We start from the raw sequence: 19,550 nt of genomic DNA, 5'->3' as shown, positions 1-19,550 counted from the left end.
ATAAAAAAATTTTTTAAAGCTGCTTGATTTCCTGAACTCTTTCGATTATCTGTGTAGATAAGGCTAATGGTATTGAAATGGAAAAGAGTAATAGTAGTAAAAATGAAGGATGCAATATATGTAGAAAATGTTTAGTGACTTTACCAACTAAATTCCGGGACCATTAACCTTAGTGAAAAAAACAAAGTGACCTTCTCATCACTTTTCATGATTACCCTGTATTTACAATTTCCAGTAGACACACTTTAACATGGTAGGAAAAAATGCTTGGCTTGGGTTGATATATTTAAAATTTTTAAAAAAATTTTCTTTCAATCTTCCCAATTCCTTTCCTTACCTTCATTGTCATTCTCGCATATACTTTTTCTCTAAGGATTTTTTCCATTCTTGTTCTCCAGTTTCTGTTCTGTCAGGCTTCACAATGGAACAGATATTGGAATTTAATTCACACTCATTATGGGAATTACTCCCCTCTCTCATATGTTTCAGGAGTGGGACAGGGGAAGTAGGGCCCGTGGCTCTTCTGTTTAGATTTTTGCTACTTGGTCATTATAGCAATGTTTCCATGAAGCCAGAACTTTATACTGGGAGATTCAATAAGATACTTTGCAAATCTCCTGCTCTTACACCCCGCACACAATAAGGCAAAACTAGAGCAGTTTTGAAAACTGGGTTAGTGCCTCCTCAATTTGGCTCTCTGTGTTAGGAAAACAAGAGAGACCAGCCGATGTGCATACTTTTTAACATTTGATCTTTTTAACTGCTTTTGTTTCAAAATATTATTGAGAATAATCATAAGAGTTGAAATAAGGTAAAAGATGTTCTTAAAAATAAAGATTTAATGCACGTGATTGAAGTGCATTTTATTTTCTTGGAGGAAAAAATATGAAATACCTTAAAACTTATTTTTTATAAAACATATTACATATTTTAGCACAAAGAATGTCTCCTTTAATTTTCAATCTCTGTCTCTCTAACAGTTTACTGCTTATTAATTAGCCAATGGATCCTTATTGATGTTAGTCTGACTGTAAAACACAAATGGACCAAAGAAGTAATCAAACTTCAAGCATTTGTTCAAAAAAAATCATATGTAAATTTTATTTGGTCTGTACTTCCCATTTGAAAACTGAAATCACATTCAAAAGTTTCATTAATTCCTCCATTCAAATATCTAAGCCTTCTCAGAAGCTTAAATCCAAGCCTTTGATGGGTAGATCATTTGTTAAAGAAGCATTGGAGGAATTCCTAATGGCCTACTCATTTTAGCCAAGGACAAAATATAATATGTTAATTTTAAAGCACAACTCTATTCACCAATGGCTTATTTCTTAAAGTATTATAAATATTTTTCCAATTCCAGGGTAAAATATGATACATATATATGATGGATAAAAATTTTACATTGAAATCTCTTATTTATCACAATTTACAGTAGCCTTCAAATGAAGATTTTTCCTTAGCTCCCTTAAATTTCCATACTAATGTTTTATATTTGCGAATTTAATACTCATAGTGGAGGGAATGTTTTCTAGGCACTAACAGATTGGGCTCCTACAGATGATAGAAACATCTTCCTGGAGAATCCAAGGGAATGAATTGAAAAACTATTCGAATGAAAGAAAGGTGTTTCAGGTACATAGCCAGCATGCAAAAAATAATTAGTTTTTCTACATCCCATAATAATCAATTAGAAAATATCAGAGGAAAAATAGTCCAATTCATAGTAACAACAAATCTGCAAAATAACTGGAAGTAAAACTAGCAAGAAATTTTCAAGACTTATGCCAAAAGCTATATGTAAAACAAATTCCTTAAAATTATAAAGTAATGCTAAATACAGAAAAATAGTACATTGCTGGTTGAACAGACAGAATTTTACAAAGCAATCAATTTTCCCTAACTTAATCTAGAGACTCAGTGCAACCCAAAAGAATTTTTGTGAAACTAGGCATGGCAGTTTGAAATTATTTATGAATCCCAGAAAGAGAAACATTACGGCTTGAACTAATCCATTCCTGGGCCTGTGAGCCCCACACGCCTGGATCTCCTCAGTGGGCGAGTCGTGCTGAGACTCCGCCCTCCCGCTGGGTCTGATGTAAACGGAGACACAGCGACTCAGATGGACAGAAGACAGAAAAGTAAGCCGCCGCGCTTGATGCCCTGCCTGATTGCCCACAGGTGAGCGCAGAGAGATGGTAGATTCTGGAAGGGAAGGCAGAGACCTCCGCGGAGATGGGCGGCCACCTTGCTTCACCACGTGGCAGCGAGGCCAGGGTCAACAGCAGCTGACTTGGGTGAGAAAGCATCTCTTTTGATGCCTGGATTTGGACAGTTCTTGGCTTTGAAACTGTGAGCTTTTACTCTAAATAAATCTCCATAAAAGCCAACAGATTTCTGGTCTTTTGCTCTGGCAACCCTTTGGCAAACTGAAACACTAGGCAAGAAAACACTAGCTAAGAAAATTTTGGAATAAGAACAATATGAAGGAATTTTATCAGATATTAAAACACACTATAAGCTCTAAGTAATTTTAAAAGTGTGGTAATGGTATAAAAATAGACAAAGGTCAATACAGTCAAAAACATGTTAGGATTATATTTATGTCAAATTAGTGGAAAGCAGTGAGAGGACAATTGGTGATCTACCTGGATAGACATAAAGTTAGATCTGTTTACTCCATATGCAAATATACTCCAGATAAATTAAAGAGCTAAATATAAAATATCAAACTATAAAAATGTAAAAAAAAATTGTTGGATATATTTATAATCATTAAGTAGGCTGAAGCATTTCTGAACAAAATACAGAATCTAGACATCATAAGAAAAAACTATAGACTTTCTTACATAAAATATGAAAACTTTTGTAAGATGGAAGACTCCATAATATTAAAAAATAAGTGCCTGAGAGAACATATTTGTAACATAAAATAACAAAGGATTAATATATGAATATAAAAAGAACAGCTATAATTTTTTAAATGGCATGGATTTTAATTGAAAATAGGCGAAAGATATAGAGGAAATCCAAAGTCCAATATCATATGACATGATAGTCAGCTCTGTAGCAATCAGAAAAATGCAAATTAAATCAACAGCGAGGTATCACCTCCCTAAATTGGTAAAGGGACAATGGTAAAATCAGAGGCTGAGAGAAAGCTGGGATCAGATGAAATACAGTCTTCCCAAAGAACTCTGGATTCTTTTTGGGAAAAGTGTCAATGGGGTATTTTCCTAACTTTCTATGTTGAAAAAACATTAACAGAAAAGTTGTAAGAATCGTACAAAGATTCACTGAGGTGAGGAGCCCCCGCTTCTCTAGACAGGGGGCTCGGGGTGGGGAGGCGCAGGCGTGAGAGGACGCACAGTGGCTCGAAGGACAACTGCGGAGCCGAGGCGGATGGCGCAGGTCTACTTTATTGAGGAAGTACAAGCAGTTTTATAGAGTATGAAGAGAGGGGATTGGTGGAGGGTGATTGGGCTCTGATAGGCTAGATTAGCTGTTGTTACCTTACAAGGGCATAGAAGCAGAACTCGTCTACTAGGCTGGTCAGTAGTTACTAGGGAGAGCGTAAATTTGAGAGGGCTGAGCTGGATAGCTCGCTGATAGGTGGAAGAGAGCAGCGTGTCTTTACGAGGTAGGAGGCCCTGAGGTTGACCCAGACGGAGGCGGTGCGAGGGGGCTTGCGTGAGTTTCCCCTGGGGGAGGCGTAGGTGCATACCTCGTCCCGAGGGGCCAACCAAGGGAGGCGTATTTCGTGCCTCAGACCTCGGAGGGGCCAGTTCTGAGAGCCAAACTTTTGCATGCTTGCCCTCAATTCACATTTACTTTCCATCTAGAATCTTGATCAACAGTTAGCATTTTGTCACGTTTGTTTCATTTCAATCTCTCTTTCACCAAATGATTTTTTCTCAACCTGCCTGAGTGTAAATGCAAACATCATGACCTGTAACCCATCAGTACTTTTGTATAAATCTCCTAAAAACAAGGACATGCTCTAACATAGTCAGGCACAATTACCAAATTAACAAAATTGAGCATTGATAAAAAAAATACTGTTGTCTAATATCTTCAAATTTCACCAATTTCCCTAAGAATGTCCTTTATAGCACCTTTTTATTTTCTGATATAGAATCCAATCCAAGGTCATTTATTGTTTCTAACATCCAGTGTGTTGGGTTTCCTTTAAACTGAAACTGTCCTTCTGCCTTTCTTTGCCTTTTAACACATTAATATATTTTTAAGAGTACAGGTAAGTTTGTTTATAAGTTACCCACCAATTTGGTCTTGTGTAAAATATTCCTTCCTGATTAAATGCAGGATATGCATTTTTGGCAGTGATCCTACTTAAACAATATGTTCTTCTCTGTATGTCACATCAGGAGGCACATGAGGTTACCTCATCTCATCAGTGATGAAAACTTTCGATTTCTCGTTTACAATGTCTCCCCTGCAGAGGTATCTTTTCCTGTCTATAATTAATAAATAATTGGTGGGGAGATATTTTGAGGCCATGTAATATTCAGTTTTCCAATAAACTTTGACTCCTTAGTTCTAAGGACTTTGAATTTCAAATATGGGAAGTCACTAGAGGATAATAGTGTGGTTCCAATATGTTTTTAAATTATGTTTGTGTTTAAATACTCAGTAAAAATGCTGGGAGGATCTAAACAGCAGTGGTTATTAACAGGGGGATTCTGTGTTGTGTAGGTATTTTATGCTAACAATAGACCATTGAATTTCCTGTGTAATTTTTAAAACAATTTTTTAAAAAAAGCATGAACAAGATCTGGACTCACAATGGATTTAGTTTCACAACACCCATTACTAACTGTGAAAATTGAGCAATTTATTTAATTTAATCACGTAAGGATATATACATATACACACAGCGCTCATCTCACAAAGCAACTACTGAATTCCTTTTTAAGTTTTTTTATCAAAGGTTTCCAACTGCTCTCTCTACATGGGCATCTTTCCATCAGATATGTTTTATTATTCACAGCTAAAAAAATAATCCCTTCCCTCATTACAGCTACCACTTGCTTCCATCCTCCACTTCTGAAGCAAATATCTTCAAAAATCAGCCTCATCTTCTTGTGTTTATGTCTCCCCTTCTAAGTCCGTTCCCACCTTGTGGCAATCTGCCTTCTGGTCTTCCTTCTCTCCAGCAACCCGGACTTTCCTCAAGTCTGAGCAGCCTCCTTGGACCTTTAGTGACCCTTGCCAGTCTCTTGACCATTCTATTCTTGAAAAGCTCGCCTCAGGGACTTCTGCTACCTCTGCCTATAGATTTTCTCCACCTCTTTCCTGGTCCCTCCCCGTCTTCCTTACAGGATGCTTTGTCTCTTTGACCCTTAAATGTCAGACCTCCTATGAGTTTGGACTTTGGTCCTCTCCTCTCCTCTCAGCTCCAATAATACCTGCTCAGACTAACTCTTTTGTTGAACACCTGGCCTAAAACAGTCGTGCTCTGCCATGTCATACTGTTTATTTTCTTCTTAGCACTGTGACTGTCAGGAAATCTTATTTAGTGGAGTGCTTACTTGTTTATGGTCTGTCTCCCCTATGGGATATAAGTTCAGTGAGAAAAAGATCATGTACCTTCACTGCTTCTTTCCTCAGGGCTGGGATAGCAGCACTGAATGGCATAAAATTTGATGAATGAATGAATGAGCGAGTGAATGAATGAGTGAATTCTACACATTCCTCCTGAGCCCTTTCTCTGTGCCATGACATTACTTACTGCTTTAGTTTCCTAAGCTACTGAATGTAGGTACCATGAAATAGGTGGACTTAACAATGGGAATTTATTAGCTTACAGTTTGAGGCCGGGAAAATGTCCAAATCAAAGTATCGTTAAAGTGATGCTTTCTTCCCAAAGACTGGTGCAGGGGATTCTTGCATCCTCTGCCACAAAAGGCACATGGGAAGTATCTCCCTTCTCTTCCGGGTTTCCTTTGCTCTCAACTTCTTGCGTCTCTCTCTGTCTCTGTCTCTCTCTGTCTCTCTTTGTCTGTCTGTCTGTCTCTCTCTCTCCATTCTGTTTTTAAAGGGTTCCGGTAGTAGGAAGAAGCCCCTCCTGAAGGAGGTGGGTCACACCTTAGCTGAAGTTCCCTCACTAAAGATCCTCCTTACAAAGGGTCCACACCACATGAATGCATTAAATTGAAGAACGCACCTTTCTGGGGTACATACGGCTTCAAACCACTACATTTACCATCCTCATAATGATGACTCCCCAAAATAAAGCTGTGGCTTCGCTTTCTCTCTCTGAAGCTCCATGGAGGTGGCAGATTAAGTTTGTACCCCAATTTAGACTTTTTAAAAATCTCAATCTGCATTCCTGCGATTGCAAACCCATTGTACATAAAGGTGTTAATTTTAGTTAAGGGGTGGCCTTCTTTAATTAGTTTAAGTCTTAATCTGGATTACTGGGGCGTGATAAAGATCCAGAAGCCTGAAGTCATTAAAAAATCAGAACAGCAGAAGAAAAGAGAGGATGCCACTATGTGTTGGGAAAGCCAAGGAACCCCAAGGATCTCCACCAGCCAGCACCAGGACATGGGAGCCTTTGGGAAGAAAGCAAGCTTTGCCAATATCTTGGTGTTGAACTTTCTCTGAAACCATAAAGCTAATAGATATTTATTGTTTAAGCCAACCCAGTGTGTGGTGTAGCTGCTCTAGCAAATTAAGCCAATGGGCATATGGCAGCTCTCTAGGATGTGTTTCTCCTTGGCTATCCATAAGCACCTCAGACTCAGCTTACTTGATCCTAATTTTTTTCACCTTTATGCCTGATCTTCTCCAGCTCATCATCCAGGCTCCAGACAGAAAACTGGGCGTCTTCTTTGACTCCTCCTTCTCTCTCACCTTTTCCATGACTTCACTTGATAGGATTTGTCCACCTGCCTCTAAAATCTCTCTCTAACTGCCCACATCTCTTCACTGCTTCCAACCTCCTGTTCCAGACCGTCATCACCTGTCACCCCATGTGGTAGAGGAGCTACATACCCCAGAAAAACATGTCTTAAACTTAACCCGCTCCTGTGGGTATGAATCCTTGTAAACAGGACCTTTTAATGAGGCGCCTTCAGTTACGGCGCGGCTCAGCTGACTCAGGATGGGTCTTCGTCCTGTTGTTGAAGGCCTTAGAGGGAAGGCCACAGAGAGAGAGAAAGCCAGGGAGCAGCCAGGAACTAGCTGAATGTCAGCAGAACCTGGTAGAGAAGGGAGAAGCCAGGAGAGGCTGCCTGTGCATTGCTGTGGAGGGAAAAGCCAAAGCCGAGGAGACCAGCAGCCAGCCCCAGACGCCTCTGTCTTCTGGGAGAAAGCATTGCCTTGGTGATGCCTTGATTCTGGATTTCTCCTAGCCTCAAAACCATTAGCCAAAAAATGTCCATGATTTAAGCTGACCCACTGCATGATATTTGCTTTGGCAGGCAGGAAACTAAAATACCTGGGTTGCTACTGCTCTCTCCTAACTGGTTTCTCAGCTCTTTTCTCATATACTCCTTAATCCACCTTCCAGACAGCACCGAGAGTGGTTATTTTAAAATGCAAATCCCATATAAAGACACTTCCCTCTTCTAAAAAATAAAACTCTTCACTAGCATCTCATTAGTAGAGATAAAGTACAAATTCTGTAAAGCAAATTTAAGGGCATCAAGGACTTGACCATATTCAGACTTCAGCATGGTCTCTTTATACGCCATAGGGGTGGTGGTCAGAAGCTGCATGTATCCCAGAAAAAGATGTTCTTCAGTTTAGTTCATTCCTGTGGGTATGAACCTATTGTAAGTAGGAGCTTTTGATGAGATGACTTCAGTTAAGGTGTGGCCTGTCCCAGTCAAGATGGGTCTTAATCCTATTACTGGAGTCCTTTATAAGAGAATGAGATTCTGACAGTGAGACAAAGAATGTCACAGGAAGCAAGAAACTGAAATGGAACCCAAAAGAGAAGGGAGATGCCATCAAGTGTCTTGTCACCGGCAGCCAACCCCAGAATGCCAGTCTTTGGGGAGAGCACATCACTTTGATGATGCCTTGATTTGGACCTTTTCCTGTCTCTAAGCCAAAAACAAATAAATCCCCTTTGTTGAAGCCAAACCACTTCATGGTATTCGATTGAACAGCCTAGGAAACCAAAACACGTGGCAGTGCACATGGCAACGTCTTCTCCTTTCTTTTCAGCTTCTGGCTTTTTCCCTGGGGCTTCTCCCTCTATGTCGTTTGCTTATAAGGACTTCAACCAAATTGCATTAAGGCCCATCCTCGGTCCGTTTGGGCACATCTTAACTATAACATCTTCAAAAGCCCTTTTTACAAATGGGCTCACATTTACCTACAGGGCCAGGGGTTGGGACCTGAACATGCCTTTTCCAGGGAACATGATTCAATTCCTAACAGCAAGTAATAGGCAAACAGCATTTTTTTAAGTGAACAAATGAAAAGCAGAACCTGGTTAAAGTCTAGGCTCTTGCTCTATCCATTATAACGTGATGACTCTCAAAATACCTACTGTGGTCAGGGGATCTTTTAGGAGCTTCAGAGAGGGGTCTCTTCTATGTGGTGTTAAAGTATGTTTAGACCACGGAGATGTTTCCCGTCAGATCTGCTGGCTAACCCACTTGGGGATGACAGACTTCCATGATGTCCACTTGGTGTGATGTCTGTAGTATAACAATAGCGTTTTATGGGTTTTCAAGTGCATCCATTTGGTGCCTTTTACAGAGGAAACTAAGGCTCAGATGTGCCTAAACAAAAGAACCTGAACTAGAACCCAATTCTTTGGTATCATTGTCCAGGACTCTCACTGCTTCACCATGACGAAGAAGTATTTTTGTCAATTGCACACTTACCAGTTCCCCATACTATGTAGCTCATGTCTCTAAATAACATTTCCCCCCAATCTCTAGGAAAATCACAAGAGAGAAAATGTTCTGCAAAGTTCACCAACCACAGAAAGGAACCAAAATTCATCCTAAATAGGAAACTAGAGGGAAAAAAGATGAGCTATAAGTAATATGGTTATGCTTAAGTCAGAAATCGTTGGTCATTGACTCCAGGACCACTTAGCATCAAGTTGCTGAAATCCCCTGGGCCTGTTGCCTCACTCAGGAAATGAGGGAGAATCCTTAAGATTCTGCCCTATGCTTAGATTTGCCAAATCCATCAGTAAACATTTATTATTGATTTAAGGTCTTTCATCATCAATGTATTTCATTATGATCTTCAATGACAATATTATCCCATTGATGTATTTTTAACTGTGTGTTACTGAATCGTTCAAGTAGCATGTACACTGGAGTTCCAAACACAAAAATTGAGAAAGACTGTCAGCACACCAGTGTCCAGAACAAACTATATTTATTAATGCTACCTAAAATGAAGAAAAGGTGATCCAGAGGACCTGAAATTCCTAGCAAATCAACATTTTCTAAGTGTGGAGTTACTCAGAACCTAAGTTACCATTCCCTTCCCATACGGAAGTCTCCTTTCCACTCTTGCTCCCCTTTAATGAGAACTGATCTTCAGTTTACACATGAAGCTGCTCTTGGTAGACTTGGCTCCCATGCTTCTCTCTTTTTCTGTCCACGGAATGCTTCAGTGAAGGAAAAGGCTCAGCTCTCAAGTGGATTCTCAGGATGTAACTCCAGATCTTCAAACCCAGGTCTCAGGGGAAATTCCTAAGTAAGTCTAATCGCACATTCTCAGTTTTCATTATGCATAGTGAGTGACAATGGCTGTGTTTTGTTTTGGAACAACCATTATTTAAAATATCGTTTATCTTGTGGTTCAACATTCTTTATACAGAGGCTTGCCCATGCAGCAAATTTCTGATGATGCATAGAACTTTGATATTTTGCCTTCCCAATGAACTACTGTGCTTCTTTTGAGTAGACCATGAATGGTATATAGCCTAACATTATCCCCTCTCTGCTTTGGTCATTAGGAAACTCAGAATAATGTTTTCAGCTGAAACCAGAGGACTTTTCCATTCTAGAATTTCTAATCATTTTCCCTAACTCCCCTTTTCCCCCACTTAACATTCTTATATTTGTTACATTTGTCTGAGCTTTTGGTCTTGTTTTGATGTCTTTCTGCATATTCTATTACTAGTATCCTTGGAAATTTGGGGAAGTAGGGTTAATAGATGAGTGCCCCCTGTTAGACGTCAGAGGTTTTCACTTTAAGTTTTGTCTATATAATAAACTCATTTGTTGATAGGTTTTGATAAATATGCAAAATTCTATTGAAACAGATTTATGAGACATAATAACCAGACTCCATGTCCATTGCTTCTTTGGGTGCTTTTTCTAAAAATCCGACTGCAAAAAAATTGTAAGTTTTGAGAGTACTTGAGAAAGCTGAATATGGGCAGGATATGAAATGATACCGAGGACATATTGTTGCTTCTGTTGCGCGTAACAATGGCATGGTTTTGTGAGAACATGCCCTCATATTGGAAAGTAATGCTGAATTATCTAGTAGGGAAATCACAGTGTCTGGGTTTCACTTTTAAAAACCTCAGTAAAGAGAGAAAAGAAGAAGAGGGAGAAGGAAGAGAAGAAAATAATAGGTGAAGCAAGAGGGATGAAATCTTAGTAATTCCAGAATCTGGGTAATGGGTAGTGAGGATTCCTTACACTGTTGTTCCTACTTTTGTGTACATTTTGAAGATAGTCAAAACTTTAAAAATCTACAAATAAGTGTCAAACATAAAAGTGTGATCATTATAAAAGGGAAATGCAAAGTAATGTCTTCTTAAACTCTGAGCTCAAAGTGTATGTGCTCAAGCTTGGTTCAAACAGGTGATTAGGGGTCTTTAGTGCATGCCTTGCTAGAGAGAGTCCTGCTCTCCTGAAGTGTTCAGGTGCAAGTGGGAGTTTTGGAAGTCCCAGAAATCAGAAACTAGGTCCCTCATAGAGTTGCTGTGAGGATCAAATGAGTTAAGGCAATTGATGGACTGGAAGTCTTGCTGGGACCCAAGCAGTTATCCAGAAGTCTTCTAAAATACCTTTGCATCTTCCATTTCCATGTTCAGCCTGTCAGGTTGACCTTAACTCCAGGACCAGTTCCTTTAGCCTAGACACCTGTGTATCTGGTTTCTATTGCTCCGCTCAGCAAACATGTTTTCTCTACACACATAAATTCCCACAAACACACCCAAAAATAGCCCAGAAAAGTAAGACCCTTGATGGATAAGGCTACTATGCTCAGCCTGATTTCCTTTAGAAGATAGTCTGGTGGTCCTGTGCTTGCATTGTACAGATATCTTTAATTTAATAGCTACATAAAAGAAGGAGAAGGGGGAGAAGCCCCATTTCTTTGAATCAAATTAAATATCATGCATGACATTCAAAAGAAGACAGGCCAAATACAAATAAACTTTCCTTGGCATATTAAAAGCTACTGTTAAACGCTTTCTCGGAAACAAGTTCTTTTGTGGGAAAACATGTGCTTCAACTCATGTTGAGGCATTTGCTGATAATTTATAAATATCACAGCAGCACCCATGAAATAGATTTGGGATGTTTGAACATCCTGGAAACTTTGAGTGCACCTCGGGAATAATGCACGGATTCCTGCTCAGGGATGATGGCATTGCGTGCAGGTTCTGTAGGGGCTTGAGGTGTTTTCAGTTACAAAATTTCAGCTCCAGTCTAAAATTTCCAGAAGGAGTTTGTGCTTTTGAAGACCTTGCTAAATGTTCTGCCTAAGAAAGGATGCTGTGTATTATATAACTTAAAGAGGTACCAGTCGGATAAAAGCAGAGAGATACCATTGCTAAGAAAACACAGAGGTGCACCTGGCAAAGCGTGGGGGAAGACAGGAAATTTACTGTGCTCTGAAGTACAATAAGGAGAAGAGCTTATATGTATAATGACATCCTGCTGGCCATCTCCTGACCCTTTATTCCATAGTGGGAAAACTAGGAAAAAGAAGGACAAGAGGAACCACAGAGAAGCAATCGATTTTGGTGCAAAAGAGCCCTTCTTCCTGAGAGCAAGGCTACTTTTCACACATAAACGTAGGCATGGGTTCATAGGGGATGGGCACATATATGCATTTTTTCAATGTATTACATAAATGCCAAATTATTTTTTAGCCCCATCTGCAACATCTCTGGCTTTTCAGGGCCCTGAACTCACAAAGCCTGAGGTCCAACCTATGTCTCTGGTACTGACCAGGTGTGAGATCTTGGGCAAGATAGATAATTCTCTACCCTTCACCTTCCTGGTCTGTAGCAGTTAAATTGGTACTCTCTAAGATCCCAGCCATTCTGGCTTACATTTCTTACATTCATACATTATTATTTTTAATTTTTTTATTTATTAGAGAAATTGTGGGTTTACAGAACAATCATGCATAAAATACAGGATTCCCATACACCACCCTAGTACCAACACCTTACATTGGTAGGGAACATTTGTTACAGTTGAAGATAGCAACTTTTAACTGAAGTCCATTGTTGAACTTAGGTTTCACTGTGTAGTGTAGATGCATGGATTTTAATTTTTTAAATTCTGTTACCATGTATACAGTCTTAACACTTTGTTCCCCCCTTTAATTACCTTCAGATATATATTTCAGTGCTGTTAATTGCTGTCTAAATGTTGTGCTACCATCACCACCATCCATTACCAAAACATTTCTATCATTCCAAATTGGAAGCCTGTACATTTTTTTCTTATATAATAAACTTTATTTTTAGAGGTGTTTTAGATTACAGAAATGTTACGTTTAAAGTATAGGAGAGCCCATATAACCCACCCGCTCACCCTCCCACATTTTCCGCTATTAATAACATCTTACATAGGTATGGTTCATTTGTCACAATTGATGAACAAATATTGAAGCATTGCTAGTAACCAAGATCTATAGCTTACATAATGGCTCACACTTTGCACTATTCCGTTCTATAGGTTTTGACAAAATGTTTAATGGCCTGTATCTATCATTGCAATATCACATAGAGCAATTCCAATGCCCTAAAAATGCCCCGTGGTCCACCTATTCTTCCCTCCCTCTCCCCTCAGAGCCTCTGGTAACCACTGTCTTTATATCAGTGGTACAAATTCTTCTCTTACTAGAATAATAACTAGTCTACTCTGGTCCATGGTTGCATTCCCCCTTTATGTTTCCTCATTCCTCAGTCTTGAGGATTTGAGAATGATGATACCCACTTTGCTTCCGATTGAGAGGGGGCTTAGACGTTGTGGGGCAGACGGAAGGAACTGCTTTGTTTGCACTTGTAGATGCTCTTTGTTTTTTGGGATGGGGTTTGTGCGTCATCATCATTTTGTTAGTTGTCCTGGGTTAGTCCAGTGAGCCGAAAGCAGGTGCTGGCCACAACCCTGCTGACATTCAGGGCTCAATGGCATATGAACAGAACAAAGATTTACATCTCTGGGACATAGTTAATGGATATAGTAATAATTACCAGTTCAAATAAAAAGGACTGAAGAATCACATGTAGGGAAATTATAGATGAGTCTAATTCTGTTACACTGGGGAAATAAGTTATCATATATTCCAAGATAAGGCCCACCAACAGGATGCTGATTTCATGGGACTGTGTGCCATGCCTATAGTGTCTGGACATCTCTAGAGCCCTCGGGAGCTTCCCTGTTTGAGGCTTTGTTTACAGTGGCAGTTTACGAGATCTGCCTGAGAAGTGTATGGGCATAACCTCTGAGCTGACCTCCCGACTCACGTTGAAATCTCTTAGCAGTGCAACTGTTTTGTATTTAATGTTTCCCCTTTTTGGCCAAGGTCTTTTTCCAAATGCATCACTGGTTAGCACTTGGTAGTAATCCCTTGATGCCAGGGAGGCTCATTCATAGAAGTCATGTCCCATGTCGGGGGGAATGCAGTGAGTTTATTTGCTGAGTTTGGCTTAGAGAGAGACCACATCTGAGTAAAGATTTTAGGAATTAATTCTTAGACACTAGTTATTATTAGGCTGTTTCAATTTTACAGGAATGAGGTTCACAAGCATTCATATAGAAGGCTTGGCATATTGGTCTGTTTTCTTATATTAGGCACTGTATATATACTCCAGAGATTCTTGCCACTCCTTGAGAAAGTAGCCGGAATCCCCAGGATGGGAGTTTATTTTGTTGTTTATTGTGTGGGTCTCTACCCACTGAGGTAACACTCTATGACTACTGAACCCATTCATATTTCATAGAGGAATGCTCCAGGTGCACCCCTCCCCACACATGCTCCCCACACCAGCGATCCTCCCCTGCCATAGATATTGAAAAAACATTCCCACAACTGTATTCCCAACCACAGTCCTTGGCTGCCCCAGAGGCCTGTTCTTCCTCCAGCCCTGCCCCTAGCTCCCCTGATGGCCAGCCAGGCTTACATTCACCGTCCTGCTCCGTGGCCCAGTCACATCGCGGCACCGTCACCACCCCCGCCCACCAAACCACCAGCACCCACCTAGAGATTCTGCCCAGATTGCGCATAATCCATTCTTTTATTCTTTAACTCAACAATTATTTACAGAATGTCTACTTTGTGTCAGTCCCTGTTTTGTGGATATAGCAATGAACAAAAATAGACAAAACCCATGCTTGTCTTGGAACTTATATTCTAGAAAGTTGTTTCTTTACCTTTAAGGAAATAACAATAATGAGTGCCCCAGAATGCAACATTTTTAATGCCCTTTGAGTATGGATTACATTTCTTGTTTTTTCTGATTCCTCTATTGGCAAGCGCAGCATACAGTTCACAAAAGGAGAAATACAAATGATGAACAAACACTTGACAAAAGTTAAGCCTTTCTAATAATGAAAGAAATATAAATTCAAAATTAGATACCCTGATTTTGTCTCTCAAATTATAAAATATTTTTTTAAAGGGCATTACCCTGGTTTGCTTGGGGTATGGCATAGTTTGTTAGTGGAAACATAAACTGGTAGGGTTTTGGAAGAGCAGTGTGTTCGTATGAATCAATAGTCTTAAAAACACTGGCAGTTCTTATTTGCACGGTGCTATGTTAACTGAAACTCATTCGTATCAAAACTATGTAGAGTGTCTGCATTGTTCAAGGTCCAACAATTCTACCTATCGGAAGCATTTTGAGATAATAAATAGGAATACAAAAAAAGATGAACATATATTCATTGGGGCATTATTTATAATAGAAAAAACTTGGAGATAATCCATATGTCTAACAAAAAGGAAATGATTAAGTAAATAATGGCAGTTCCATGTAATGGAACACTAAGCTCCCATAAAAATCATGTTTTCAAACAATGGCTAAAGACATTTGGAAATAATCATCATATAATAGACAATAAAAAAGGATAGGAAAATTGGATATAGGATGATCTCAATTTTATGTGCAACTTGGCAGTCAAGTTCCAAACACGTACATACATGATGCCAGTTTAAGTTAGTAAAATAACAAAGGCTCTTTCTGAGTGATGATATTATTGGTAATCTTGAATTTTTCTTCAACACTTCTCTATTTCTCCAAACTTTGTTATAAAGATGTATTTTATTTTTTTATTAGAGAAGTTGTAGGATTACAGAAAAATCATGCAGAACATACAGATTTCCAATATAACACACACACACACAATTTTCCCTATTAGAAACATTTTGCATTAATGTGGTACCTCTCACAATTGATGAAACAGTATTGTTAAAATTTTGAAATTATATTATTTAATGTATTACATAGTATACATTAAGGTTCACTGACTGGGTTGTACAGTCCTATTGTTTTTTTAAAAATTTTCATTCTAGTAGTATACATACAACCTAAATTTTCCCCCTTTTAACGCATTCAGAAATACATAATTTTAGTAGTGTTAATTATATTTACGATGTTGTGCTGCAGTAACCATCATCCTTTATCAAAACTTTCTCATCATCCCACACAGAAATTCTATACTATTTAAGTATTAGTGCCCCATTTTCTACCCCCACTACCTCCTGGGAAACTGTGTCCTAGTTTCTGATTCTGAATTTGCTCATTCTAACATTTCATATTGGTGAGATCATACAATATTTCTCCTTTGTGGCTTATTTCACTCACCATTATGTTTTCAAGTTTCACCCATGTTGTCGCATGTATCAAAACGTCATTCCTTTTTACAGCTGAATAATATTCCATTGTGTTTGTATATCACATTTTGTTTATCCATTCATCTGTTGATGGACATTTGGGTTGCTTCAATCTTTTGTCAATTGTGAATAATGCTGCAAGAAGCATTGTTGTGCAAATATCTCTCTCAGTCCCAGTTTTCAATTTTGGGGGATATATATATATATATCAATAGATGTGGGATCACTGGGTCATATGGTAATTTTATACTTAACTATCAGGGGAACTGCCAAATTGTTTTCCACAGTGGCTGCACGATTTTACAATCCCAAAAAAAACGAACCAGTGTTCCTATTTCCCCACATCTTCTCAAGCACTTGTTATTTTCTTTTTAAAAAATAGTAACCTTCTAGCAGGCATGAGATGGTATGTCACTATGGTTTTGATTTTCATTTCCCTCATGGCTAATGATGTTGAGTCTCTTATGTGCTTTGTGGCCATTCGTCTATCTTATTCAGAGAAATGTCTATTCAAGTCCATTGCCCAATTTTAATTGGGTTATTTGACTTTTTGTTGTTAGGTTGAAGAATTTCTTTATATATCCTGGTTATTAAACCTTTATGAAATATGTGATTTCCAAATATTTTCTCCCATTCTATAAGTTGCCTTATTACTTTCATGATGAAGTTCTTTGATGCCCAAATATTTTTAAATTTGATGAGGTCCAATTTATCAGTTTTTGTTTTGTTGCTCGTGGTTTTGATGTGAAGTATAAGAAACCATTACATAACACAGGGTCTAGAAGATTCTTCCTATATTTTCTTCTTGGTGTTTTATAGTTGTGGATAATATATTTAGGTTTTTTATCCACTTTGAGTTTATTTTTGCATGTGTGTGAAATAGAAGTCCACCTTCATTCTTTAACATGTGGATATCTAGTTTCCCAGCACCATTCATTAAAAAGTTTATTCTTTCCATATTAAGTCAATTTGGCACCCTTGTCAAAATCAGTTGGTCATGGATATGTTTATTTCTGAACTCTCAAGTTGATTCCTTTGGCCTATATGTCTACCCTTGTGCCAGTACCATGATGGTTTTGTTGTTGTTGTTTGGTTTGGGTTTTTTTGTGTTTTGTTTTTATTTTTGTTTTTAGAGGAACCAGGGACAGACCCGGGACCTCCCATGTAAGAAGCAGGCACTCAACCATTTGAGCCTCATCCTCTCCCCCATTCTGTTTTGATTACAATAGGTAATAGTTAGTGATAAGTCTGATGATGTTCTTTCATAATCTGTAACAAATGTGTCACAACAATGTAAGGTGTTGGTGGAGGGGTGTTGTACGGGAATTCTGCCCATTATGCATGATTGTTTTGTAAATTCACAACTTCTCTAATAAAAAATGTATGTATATTTATTAAGGAAATGCAAATCAAAACTACAATGAGATATCTTTTCATACCTATTAGACTGGCTGCTATTAAAAAGACAGAAAACTGTAAATGCTGGTGAGGCTGTAGAGAGGTAGTAACACTTAATTCACTGTTGGTAGGAATGTAGACAGGCACTGTAGAGGACTGTCAGGCAGTTTCTAAGAAAATTGAATTTAGACTGGCTATGTGACCCAGCAATACCATTCTAGGTATACACCCAGAAGACCTGAGAACAGTGACACAAATAGATACCTGCATACTGATGCTCATAGCAGCATTATTTACAATAGTCAAAAGTTGGAAACAACCCAGGTGTCCATCAACTGAAGAAAGGATACCCAAACTGTGACATATACACATGATGAAATATTAAACAATGGTAAGAAAAATGAAGTCGTGAAGCATATGACAACATGGATGACCTGAGGACATTATGTTGAGTGACGCAAACCAGATACAAATGGACAAATGCTGTATAATTGTGCTATTTGGAACTAAATATATTGTATAAATTTGTGGACTTACTAATTAGAATATAGGTCACCAGAAAATAGAATGAGGGTAGAGAATGGAAAGCTGATAATCTCTGAAGAACTGGTTGAACAGTTATTTGTAAATTTCTGGAAGGGAAATGAAATACTGAGAGCACATCATGCTGTTTGTGACTAGCCGAGTTATTATATGGGTATGACAGTGGTTGAAAGGGAAAGGCTAAGCTCATTCGTATTACTAGAAGGAAAGCTTTAAAAAACGTAATTTGTGACTGTATAACTTAGTGAAACCTCATGTAAAATATGAATAGGGGTGATATTGCATATATAAAACTGTTTTTTACATAATATAAATACAAATAAGCTAGAGAGAAAGAAGCAGAATAGCAGCTATGTATGGCAGGAGAACCACAGAGAGCTTGAGAGACCATGAGTTTTGTTTGGTTGGTTGGTTTTTGTTCTAGTATTGTTATTGTTGCTGGAATAATGAAGATGCTCTAAGAATGTTTGGAGTGATGATTGCACAACTATGTGATTGCACCAGACACCACTGAATGTATATTTTTGATGGATGTATGCTTTATTAATGTATATCAATATACTTGATTTGTTAAAAAAAAAAAAAGAAGATATATTGTGTGATTTCAATATTTTTGAAAATTTTTAGACTTATTTTGTGACCTAACATATGCTCTTTCCTGGAGAATGGTTTGTCTGCACTAGAGAAGAATATGTATTCTGCTGCCATTAGGTGAAGTGTTCTATGTTTTTCTGTTATCTCTAGTTGGTTTATACATCATTCAGTCTTCCATTTTCCTGTGGTTCTGTCTTGATGTTCCATCCATTTATTGGTATGGATATAGTGAAGTCTCCTACTGTTGATAAAGAACAATCTATTTCTCCACTCAAATATCTCAGTAGTTACTTCATATATTTTGAGGCTTTGTTGTTAGGTGCATATGTATTTATAATTGTTAGGTCTTCTTGTTGAATTGACCCCTTTATCAGTATACAGTGTCCTTCTTTGTCCCTCATAACAGTTTTTTACTTAATATTTTATCTGATATTAGTATAGCTTCTCCAACTTTTTTATTACTATTTGTTGGTGTATTTTTCCATCATTTCATTTTCAACCTACTTGTATCTCTTATAAACAGCACACAACTGAGTTTTGCTTTTTAACCTATTCTGTCAATTGCTGCCTTTTGACTGGAGTGTTTAAGCTATGTACATTTAACATAAATATTTATAATTAAGGACTTATTTTGTTATTTTGCTATTTGGTCTTTCTAGGTCTTGTATCTTTTTTGTCCTTCAATTCTTCTGTTAATACCCACTTTCATATTTATTTGAATTTTTGTAATATGTCATTTTGAGTCTCTTCTCATTTCTTTCTGTATATTTTTTCAGATATTTTCTTTGTGACTACTATGGGGCTTAGATTAATAACAATCACGTTTGTTTTGATACCAAGTTAACTTCAACAGCATATATACATATACATTGTTCCTATACCCCTCCATCACCCCAACATTTTGTTGGACTTGTTATAAATTA

This window comes from Dasypus novemcinctus, chromosome 15 (genome assembly GCF_030445035.2).
Source record: "Dasypus novemcinctus isolate mDasNov1 chromosome 15, mDasNov1.1.hap2, whole genome shotgun sequence".
Classification (NCBI taxonomy): domain Eukaryota; kingdom Metazoa; phylum Chordata; class Mammalia; order Cingulata; family Dasypodidae; genus Dasypus; species Dasypus novemcinctus.
Note: the sequence above shows the minus strand (reverse complement) of the source record.